Genomic DNA, 11,769 nt, shown 5'->3' on the forward strand with positions numbered 1-11,769 from the left:
AACAAATTTCTAGTCTATACCTTCCTGCAGTAAATAAGGGGTTTTAAGTTTTTATGATATTATCGGCAATCATAAAAAGACAATTCTCTTTTAATATAGCAATTTGTGCAACTATTTTACGATTAAGAAGCAATTGCTTGGTGTATAGACTATTCATTAAATTATTATAAATATAAGATACTTTTTGATTCTCGCGAATTACTGCATTTATTCGACTAATCCATAAACCACGAAAATCTCTTTTTTTCCTATCTCTATCCCGATGAGCCGAAACTAAAGCTTTCAATTTCTGTTGAGTAATAGTTCGGGTAAGTCTTGAATGAGCTCCGCGAAAACTTGATACGAATAAACGAATTTTTGTCCTCCGTTTGTGAGCTATATATCCTCGTTTAATTCTGGTCATTTAATAAATGATATTTTCAGGAATAACTTTTTCATTTTTCAGTTATTCTTTTTTTCTTCCTAGTCTATTAATAACAAAAATGGATTCTTCCGATGTATAAAAAAAAATTCCAACGGCTCTTGCTACTATAACCGCCCCAACCACGATTTTTTATATTAAACATTTAACCTCAAAATCAGAAATTGTATAGATACTAGATATCAAATAAAATAAAAATAGTAAATGAAATAGGACACATATTTTTATAATGAATTGGTGGGTTCCTTCGTTTCTATGATTTTTTTTAGAAATGACCAGGTCCTCTCTATACACCGGAGCCTTTTTATTTTCATTTTTGATTCATTTAATGAATGTTATTGTTAACTTGTACAGTTCACACTCTGTGGCTCTACCCATGCAATATTGAGTAAGTAGGTTTTTTCACAACCAAATCTAATTCTATAGTAACGGTATTTAATTATGAAAATTTGCTGGGTAGCTGACCCTCTTATTCCATTCTTACAAAATCCATCAAAATACATTCATTAAGGACATACTTTATTTTTAATTGAAATAGTATTTTCTCCGCTTAACGGGTAACTTTTTTTTGTTACCGATGGGAAAGTCCTTCTCATATGAAATTGCAAATGTGTATTATTGGTTTTGCACCAATCGAAACCATAAATTTTATACAAGATAGAAGAATGTAAAGAATTATATAATTATATAGAAAAGAATTATATATTAAGTTAAGATAGTGTGAATGTAGTTTTTGCATTCACACTATCTTAACTGATTACCAATACTGAAAAATTTTAATTTGTTTTTTCTTAGTATTTAAGCTGAACGAGTCGCACATACACCCTGGTACACGTTCCTCGACGTTGAGGGCATCCCCGAAGAGCTGGGGATTTTGTGACGTTTCGGATTGGCTGTCTTGTGTTTCTAATAAGTTGTTTCATAGTTGGCATGGTAAGTCGTACTATATATATCTATATTTTTGTATAATGAGCAGGTTTAGATCTATCCTAACCGTGAATTACTTATATTCTATATTCCTTATTTATAGCCTATATTAATTATATATACTATATTAATAGATTAACTCTTAGAGATTTTATTTTAAAATGTAAAGTAAGATAGAGTAAAAAATTAAATTTCCAATCTTGTATTTAATTAGAATAACCTTTGCCACCAATTTTTTATTCAACTGCTACAAGATCTACAATTCCATGAGCTTGGGCTTCTGCTGCTGACATAAAAACATCCCTTTCCATGTCTTCCGATATAACCCATAAAGGTTTGCCCGTTCTTTGTACATAAACCCTTGTGATAGTTTCACGCATTTTCAGTAGCTCTTCCGCTTCCAGGACAAATTCTCCCGCTTGTGCCTCATAAAAAGAACTAGCAGGTTGGTGGATCATTACCCTGATTATATCACTTAAGTAGTATTTCCCTTATCTTGATAAATCTTTTTAGAATTCTTTTTACTATATTGGTAGATTGCTAAAGATTGTCTTTATTCCCAAAATAAAGGTAACAGAAAAGGGACAAAGACAAATAAGATAAAGGGCAAAAAGTATATTCAATAACCGTACAAGCATTTTCTGCGTATTGATGCATACGGCTTTTGTACTTATGCAATTCATTTTTTCCTCTATGGATAGAGTAGAGTATTTTCTTCGATGAATTTTGTTTCTACATTTACAAATTTCTTTTTTTTCTATCAAAGAAAAAAGAAGTACAAAATCTACTAGGTCTTTTGGATCCGGATCCTTAAATAATAAACAATAGAATAACCAACTTTCTTTTTGAATCTATTTTTAAATACTACGATGGTTCCGTTGTTTTTTATATCATTTTGGTATTCAACAATCCAAAAGTTTCTTTTTTTTTTCATATATTAAGTTTTCTTCTGATTCAAATAAAAATTGTTACAAGCTTTCTGGTATGAAAAAAAACAAAAAAGTATGCGACACTACTAAAATGAAACTAGGTTTCTTATAGATCAGATAAAATGGAAAATACCCTCTTTTTCATACTACTCTTTCTATATATAATTAAATGATTCAAAAAAATTGCATATGGAATTCAAAATACCATGCTATTATTACTTTGGTTTTTATGGCGAAGGTATAGTATATATAGATAGATATCTATTCTATATATTCTCAAAGAAAAGAATCATTGGCGCCAAGCGTGAGGAAATGCAAGACGTTTGGTAATTGTGCCTCCTGCCAAAAGAAAGGATCCCATTGAAGCAGCTAATCCCAGACATACTGTCTGTACATCTGGTTGTACAAATTGCATAGTATCATAAATAGCTATTCCAGGTATTACCCACCCCCCCGGAGAGTTTATAAACAGAGACAATTCTTTATTCTCTTTCTCTATGCTCAGATATATCATAATACTAATAAGTTGATTCGATATTTCACTATCAACATCTTGACCTAAAAAAAGTAATCTTTCTCGATAAAGTCGATTGATTAGGATTCCATTTTTTCCTTAAAAGCCGTACATGCACCTTTTGATGCATACAGTTCATCAAAAATTATATAAGCAAAAAAGGAATCAATGTGTCGATTTTAATCTTTCTCTTTTTCTAATGGATTTCTTCGAACTAAAAAAAAAGAAGAATATACTTAATTTAGTGAACTATCTTCTCATTGATGTATTGCTTTCATCGAGATCGAAGCCGAATCACAATGTAATTTTCTTGTTTCTGAATGGACTTTTTCAATTCTTTTAGGTTTCTTTTCTACTCTGAGTAAAGATCTGCCCGATTTGGATTTGCACATATAGAACAAATAGTCCAAAACTATGTATTTTTGTTAGAACTTCTTCCTTTTCTGAATTTATTAATGTTTTTTGTAAAATACAATATATAGATATGATAGAAGTAGTGATCGTAGAAATATTACCAATTGGTTTTTTCTACACAGAGCCTGGGTACTTGATTTTATTGGTCCAATTAAGCCAACCATAAATTATTCATAATTTCGAGTAATAATCTGGAAATTTTATCTAAAAATGAAAAATCGATAGAATAGTACTTCATTACACTTCACGCTCCCCATTTTTTTATCTTTATGATTTCATCATTCTCTTTTGGGGGTGAAAGCGGGGATATCTCGATCGGGGGAGAAAACGGGTAAATCCCATATAACCTACTATATCTGACAAGTCGCACTATATATCAACCCAAGATGCATCTTTATCCCCGGGGGGTTCGAAAGGGTACTCTTGGAACACCAATGGGCATAAAATGGACAAATAATAAAGTCATATATCTCACTTTAGTGTGGAAACGTAAGAATTAGCTTATCGTGTTAAAAAAGATTTACTTGATTTTATATTAATATTGCTTTTTTTTATAAAAAAGAAGACTAAATAAAGTCGAGTTGTTATAAATGGGTCATTGGGGTGATAAGCGAATATGTCTGCATTTACTTATTTAAATAGTCATAGAGAAAGTTGTCAACCCCTTTCGTCTCCCCACCATTGCGTATTGTTACTTATCCGGTATAGAATAAATCTGTTTCTTTGATTTCGACAAATATGATTGTTCCATTTTCCAAGAGAATCTACTGAAAGGCTATATTCATTTTTTTCCAGTGCAATAAAGTTACATAGTGTCTATTTTTTGTTGAAGGGGTATTTTTTCATGGGTTTACCTTGGTATCGTGTTCATACTGTTGTTTTAAATGATCCGGGCCGTTTGCTTTCTGTTCATATAATGCACACAGCTCTAGTTGCTGGTTGGGCCGGTTCGATGGCTCTATATGAATTAGCAGTTTTTGATCCCTCTGATCCTGTTCTTGATCCAATGTGGAGACAGGGTATGTTCGTTATACCTTTCATGACTCGTTTAGGAATAACTAATTCGTGGGGCGGTTGGAATATCACAGGAGGGGCTATAACGAATCCGGGTATTTGGAGTTACGAAGGTGTGGCCGGAGCACATATAGTGTTTTCAGGCTTGTGCTTTTTAGCGGCTATTTGGCATTGGGTTTATTGGGATCTAGAAATCTTTTGTGATGAACGTACTGGAAAACCTTCTTTGGATTTGCCAAAAATTTTTGGAATTCATTTATTTCTTGCAGGGGTGGCTTGTTTTGGTTTTGGCGCATTTCATGTAACAGGATTGTATGGTCCCGGAATATGGGTGTCTGATCCTTATGGACTAACTGGAAGGATACAATCCGTAAATCCCGCGTGGGGTGTGGAAGGTTTTGATCCTTTTGTTCCGGGGGGATAGCTTCTCATCATATTGCGGCAGGAACGTTGGGCATATTAGCGGGTCTTTTCCATCTTAGTGTGCGTCCACCCCAACGTCTGTATAAAGGATTACGTATGGGAAATATTGAAACTGTCCTTTCTAGCAGTATTGCTGCTGTCTTTTTTGCAGCTTTTGTCGTTGCTGGAACTATGTGGTATGGTTCAGCAACAACCCCCATTGAATTATTTGGTCCTACTCGGTATCAATGGGATCAGGGATACTTCCAGCAAGAAATATATCGAAGAGTTGGTGCTGGGCTAGCCGAAAATCAAAATTTATCAGAAGCTTGGTCTAAAATTCCTGAAAAATTAGCTTTTTATGATTACATCGGAAATAATCCAGCAAAAGGGGGGTTATTTAGAGCTGGTTCAATGGACAATGGAGATGGAATAGCCGTCGGTTGGTTAGGACATCCCATTTTTCGAGATAAAGAAGGACATGAGCTTTTTGTACGTCGTATGCCTACTTTTTTTGAAACATTTCCAGTTGTTTTAGTAGATGGGGACGGAATTGTTAGAGCCGATGTTCCTTTTCGAAGAGCAGAATCGAAATATAGTGTCGAACAAGTAGGTGTAACTGTTGAGTTCTATGGTGGTGAGCTTAATGGAGTAAGTTATAGTGATCCCGCTACTGTGAAAAAATATGCTAGACGTGCTCAATTGGGGGAAATTTTTGAATTAGATCGTGCTACTTTGAAATCAGATGGTGTTTTTCGTAGCAGTCCAAGGGGTTGGTTTACTTTTGGGCATGCTTCATTTGCTCTGCTATTCTTTTTCGGGCACATTTGGCATGGTTCTAGAACTTTGTTCAGAGATGTTTTTGCTGGTATCGACCCAGATTTAGATGCTCAAGTAGAATTTGGAGCATTCCAAAAACTTGGAGATCCAACTACAAGAAGACAGGTAGTATAACATTCTTTTGTTCTTTTCTACTTTTTTATAATTTTGAATTTCATATAAAGAACTAGATAAATCTTGATTGGAATCATTGCATTTATTCTTTTTTTTCTTTTCGAAAAGAGCCCCACCCCAAGAAACAGGTATGAAAGCTATAATTGTAAACCACGATTAAATTTATGGAAGCTTTGGTTTATACATTCCTCTTAGTCTCAACTTTAGGAATTATTTTTTTCGCGATTTTTTTTAGAGAACCTCCTAAAGTTCCGACGAAAAAGGTCAAATAATTTTTTATTATCTTAATTGAAGTAATGAGCCCCCAATAGGGAGGGCGCATTACTTCAACTAGTCCCCATGTTCTTCAAATGGATCTCTTAGTTGTTGGGAGGGTTGCCCAAAGGCAGTATATAAGGCATACCCAGTAAAACTTACAAGTAAACCAGATATAGAGATGGCAATTAGAGTTGCTGTTTCCATTATTTTAATTCTAAAGTTTCCAGATCACAATAGATCTATAGGATAAGATCCTTATATTTACAGCGGAATGGTATACAAAGTCAACAGATCTAAATGAATAAAAAAGAGTATTTATGGCTACGCAAACCGTTGAGGATAATTCTAGATCTGGTCCAAGACGAACTGTTGTAGGGAATTTATTGAAACCTTTAAATTCAGAATATGGTAAAGTAGCCCCGGGGTGGGGAACTACTCCTTTGATGGGTGTTGCAATGGCTCTATTTGCGATATTTCTATCTATTATTTTGGAGATTTATAATTCGTCCATTTTATTGGACGGAATTTCTATCAATTAGATTCACAAGAATCGAGTAATTAGTTTATAGAAAGTGAAGCCTTTAGGTTTCTTATTGTTTCTTAGTCTATTCCATGTTGATGTGGTAGTTTGATCGTAGAATTTCTTTGTTTCTGTATTTCCGGAATATGAGTGTGTGACTTGTTTTAATTGGTCCTATTGAAAGTACAGAACATAAAATGGGTCTGTCATCTTGATATAGATGGTTTTATTCCGTCAGATATTTAATCTAGTATCTGGAGCACGGAATATAGAAAATAGATTCTAAAAATCTTAATACTATGATTCATACTAAATATTTAGACCTCGCAACTGGATTTAAAAACCTTTTCAAAGAGTTCTAAAAATATATTGAAAAATTTTGATTCTTTCAAGCTTCTCCAGTTTGTCTTTATTTTGAGCAAAGGACAAACCTTTCCTTGAATTTTTTCATTATATTTTATCTATTCATTGAAGAAGTGATGATCCAGCAATTCTTACTCAGGGAATTTTTGGACTTCGATTAAAAATTGTTTTGAATCATCGTGGTTCTAGTATGAATCTGAGGTTTTTTTTATTCATTCATATGGTCCTAACAAGAGAATCCTTATCAATAATAAAAATTCAAGAATAAAGAAGACAGCAGTAAATTCACATTATACAAATAAAAAGAAGTAAAGAATATTCAAGAGGCCTTAAAAGATCACGATAAAGACGGGTGCGCCGACTTGATATTTTGGCATTATAACAAAAAAGAATAGCTTTCGGATTTTTATTTCTTTTTTATCGTAAGAGAAAATTAGAATCATAGGATTAAATAAAGCAGTTTCAAACTTTCTATTACGGATATCTGTTTTTGTTACAATCAATATTTGGGTATTTTTGTTTGAGCCGTACGAGATGAAATTCGCATATACGGTTCTCTGGGGGGGTTCCTTTGGGTTACCTATCTCAATAAAGTTTATGATTGGTTCGAAGAACGTCTTGAAATTCAGGCGATTGCCGATGATATAACCAGTAAATATGTTCCGCCTCATGTGAACATATTTTATTGTTTAGGGGGAATTACACTTACTTGTTTTTTAGTCCAAGTAGCAACAGGATTTGCTATGACTTTTTATTATCGCCCAACCGTTACTGAAGCTTTTGCTTCTGTTCAATATATAATGACTGAAGCTAATTTTGGTTGGTTAATCCGATCAGTTCATCGATGGTCGGCAAGTATGATGGTCTTAATGATGATTCTACACGTATTTCGTGTGTATCTTACAGGTGGTTTTAAAAAACCTCGCGAATTAACTTGGGTTACGGGTGTAGTTTTGGCTGTATTAACTGCATCTTTTGGTGTAACTGGTTATTCCTTACCTTGGGATCAAATTGGTTATTGGGCAGTAAAAATAGTAACAGGCGTACCCGAAGCTATTCCTGTAATAGGATCGTCTTGGTAGAATTATTACGCGGAAGTTCCAGTGTGGGCCAATCTACCTTAACTCGTTTTTATAGTTTGCATACTTTTGTATTACCTCTTCTTACTGCTGTATTTATGTTAATGCACTTTTCAATGATACGTAAGCAAGGCATTTCTGGTCCTTTATAGTGAATATGGGTCATAGATATTTGTAATCACTTCATTATCATTTTGTATTTTGGGGAGGATTTTTTTTCATTGCTACAATTATGGATTATAAAACAAAATAAAACATGTATTTAGATATTTTTCTTCAACTTAACAAAAATTGAATTTTTTTTACATACAAAAATAGTTGAAGGGAATTCTCCAAAAAAAATGGATTATGGGAGTGTGTGACTTGAACTATTTATTTGGCCGCGCAGATATATGACTTTATCTTATCTGCCACATTATAATTTACAATTAAATGTGTCTTTTTTCCAACCACCAAGCAAGGCTCTTACAGAGAGGGTAGGCTGGTTTTACTTGAAGAGAATCTTTTCTATGATCAGACTCGATTTTATTCTGCATCAACAGGCTCCATAAGATCCAGTAAAAGAAGTGATGTGATATAGTCTGAATTCTATATAGTATGACAACGCATTCATTTCCTATGCATTGATTTGATTTCTGATACTATTGGAGTGAACAAAGTAGATCTAAAGAACAACGCAAGTTAGGTTATATTAGTAACAAGTAAATTCTTTGTACATAAAAAGTATCAAGATTTTTTTTTGATAGGATAACAATTGCAAAGTTTGAGATCACCCAGAAAGCATTATCAACTTGAAAAGTCTACTCGGGTATTGAGCGTTTACTAAAATTTACTTAAAAAGAACTTAATTTTTTTTTCAATAAAAAATGGTAACTTTGGAAAAAGAGAATAGAATCAAGTTTCTTTTATTATTTAGAATCTTCATATATGTGTGGATAACACATACATTTTTTTCTAGTTTATTCTATAGATACAGTTGAAGAAAAATTTGATTAGTGCTCGAGCCGGATGATGAAAAATTATCATATCCGGTTCTTTTGGAGGATGGATCTATAAGAATTCACCTATCCCAATAACAAAAAAACCTGACTTGAATGATCCTGTATTAAGAGCTAAATTGGCTAAGGGAATGGGTCATAATTATTATGGAGAACCCGCATGGCCTAACGATCTTTTATATATTTTTCCAGTAGTAATTCTAGGTACTATTGCCTGTAACGTAGGCTTAGCGGTTCTAGAACCATCCATGATTGGGGAACCTGCGGATCCTTTTGCAACTCCTTTGGAAATACTACCTGAATGGTATTTTTTTCCCGTATTTCAAATACTTCGTACAGTGCCCAATAAGTTATTGGGCGTTCTTTTAATGGTTTCGGTACCTACGGGATTATTAACAGTACCCTTTTTGGAGAATGTTAATAAATTCCAAAATCCATTTCGCCGCCCAGTAGCAACTACCATCTTTTTGATTGGTACTGTAGTTGCCCTTTGGTTAGGTATTGGAGCAACATTACCTATTGAGAAATCCCTAACGTTAGGTCTTTTTTAAAATTATAAGATTGGTTTCATTTTGAATTCATTTTGAAATAAAATATCATGACATCTGTATTGTATATCTAGGGAGAATTCTTTCTGAACCTACTAATCCCTAGATACATCTATTCCTTTTTAGATATATTCTGACCATTAGGATTTGTTCTAAATATTTAAATTACATATTTTGACCTTTCATTTTGAGTTTAGAAAAAAAATCAATTTGAAAAAATCCTATGTCAATAGATTTCAATTTTATGCAAAATACTTTGTATTTTTAAAATGTCCAATATAGATTTTCCATCTTCTACGCGAAAATGTTCAAATTTCAGAAGGTCTTCTTGACTGTTATTCAAAAGTTCTAATAATGTATGAATATTGGATCTTTTGAGACAATTATAGATCCTGGGAGGTAATTCTAATTGGTCAATAAAAATAGATTTCAATGCTATTTCTTTTTTATTTTTCCTTAGTTTATCTTTAACCAATATATCATGAAAAGTAAAAAGGGGCAAAGTCACTTTGTCTTGATTTTTTTCTAAATGAAAGTTATCTTCTTCTGCGTGTAAAAAGGGAAGAAATAAATCAATCAAATTTTGGGAGGCTTCATAAAGGGCTTCCTTAGGAGTTAAACTTCCGTTTGTCCATATCTCCAGAAAAAGTATTTCTTGTTTTTCATTCCCATTGACATAAGAATGAATACTATAATTTACATTTCGAACAGGCATGAATCTAGCATCTATATCATAACTTCCGTCTTGAAAGTTTTTTAATGTTTTTATACGATACCCACGATTTCTCTCAATTTTTAATTCAATACACAAATTAACAGGTTCTGTTACGTTGGCTATATGTTGTCTATTATCAACGATTTCCACCGAGGGTGGTAAAATGATGTCTTGAGCGGTTATATATCCAGGACCTTTGAAAGAAATCCATGCGTCCTGTGTTCCATACATATTACTTTTCAATACAATTTTTTTCAAATTCATGAAAATTTCATGTACTGATTCTTCAATACCTATTATGGTAGAATATTCATGTGGTATTTTCTCTGATTTTACACGTGTGATACATGTTCCCTCTATTTCTCCGAGTAAAATTCTTCGGATTGCAATGCCTATTGTATCGGCTTGACCTTTCATAAGTGGGGACAGAATAAAGCGTCCATAATAAAGACGCTTACTGTCTATTCGTGATTCAACACATTTCCATTGTAGTGTCCGAGTAGAGACTCTTAATTTCTCTTGAACCATAGTAATTATTTTGATAAAACTCTTGACTTGTTTTTTTCTCTTGAACTATTTTTAATGTTTATTTTTAGTTTTATACACGTCTTTTTTTAGGAGACCTACATCCATTATGTGGCATAGGAGTTACATCTCGTATAAAATTTAATAGTATACCACTTCTACGAATAGCTCTTAATGCTGCATCTCTTCCGAGGCCAGGCCCTTTTATCATGATTTCTGCTCGTTGCATGCCTTGATCCGATACTGTTCGAATAGCATTTCCTGCTGCAGTTTGAGCGGCAAAAGGTGTTCCCCTTCGTGTACCCTTGAATCCACAAGTACCCGCGGAGGACCAAGAAATCACCCGACCTCGTACATCTGTAATAGTCACAATAGTATTGTTGAAACTAGCTTGAACATGAATAATTCCCTTTGGTATTTTACGAGTATAATTACGCGAACCAATACGTACATTTTTACGTGAACCTTTTTTAGGTATAGATTTTGCCATATTCGATTATTTCAATACAATATTTCATTAAAAAAAAAAAATAAGATAGATCTAGGGTATGGAGATATCCATTTCATGTCAAAAACGGATCCTTTTCCAATTCTTTTCGAATTTGATATTCGATTTTTTCTATATTCTTTTTATTTGCTTTTGATTAATATCAAATACAATTTTTGAAATCAAAGTTAAAAGTTGAAATATCAATAATATTTAAAAAATGGATTTTTCATTTTCATAGAATAATATATATTCTAGATAATTTTATAATTTTCTCTCTTTTTTTATCTAGTCTATTTTTTTAGAAAGCTTCTGTTTGTTCAAATATTATCCTTGTCTTTGTTTATGTTTTGGATTGAAACAAATTACTATAATTCGTCCTCGTCTTCGAATCAATCGACATTTTTCACAAATTTTACGAACCGAGGCGTTTATTTTCATATTTTACATTCCTTAATTAGTTAATCCAAAATTGTGGAAGAAAATAAAGGTTCCTTACATTTTGAACGTCTATTTGAACGTCTATTAGTGGCTTTCTCAATAAAATAGAAAATAAAGTTGAGATTAAAAAACATCCTAATTCAATTGAGTGACTTCTCTTTTTTATTTTCTTATCGTATGTCCAGAAAAAGTATTGGAAACATATTCTAGAATAGAAATAAAAATCCAATTTGCATTAATTGTATATAAACCTTAAACCC

This window comes from Vigna unguiculata, unplaced genomic scaffold (genome assembly GCF_037176805.1).
Source record: "Vigna unguiculata cultivar grain cowpea cultivar isolate G323 ecotype 2 unplaced genomic scaffold, ASM3717680v1 ptg000188l, whole genome shotgun sequence".
In the NCBI taxonomy this organism is placed as follows: Eukaryota; Viridiplantae; Streptophyta; class Magnoliopsida; order Fabales; family Fabaceae; genus Vigna; species Vigna unguiculata.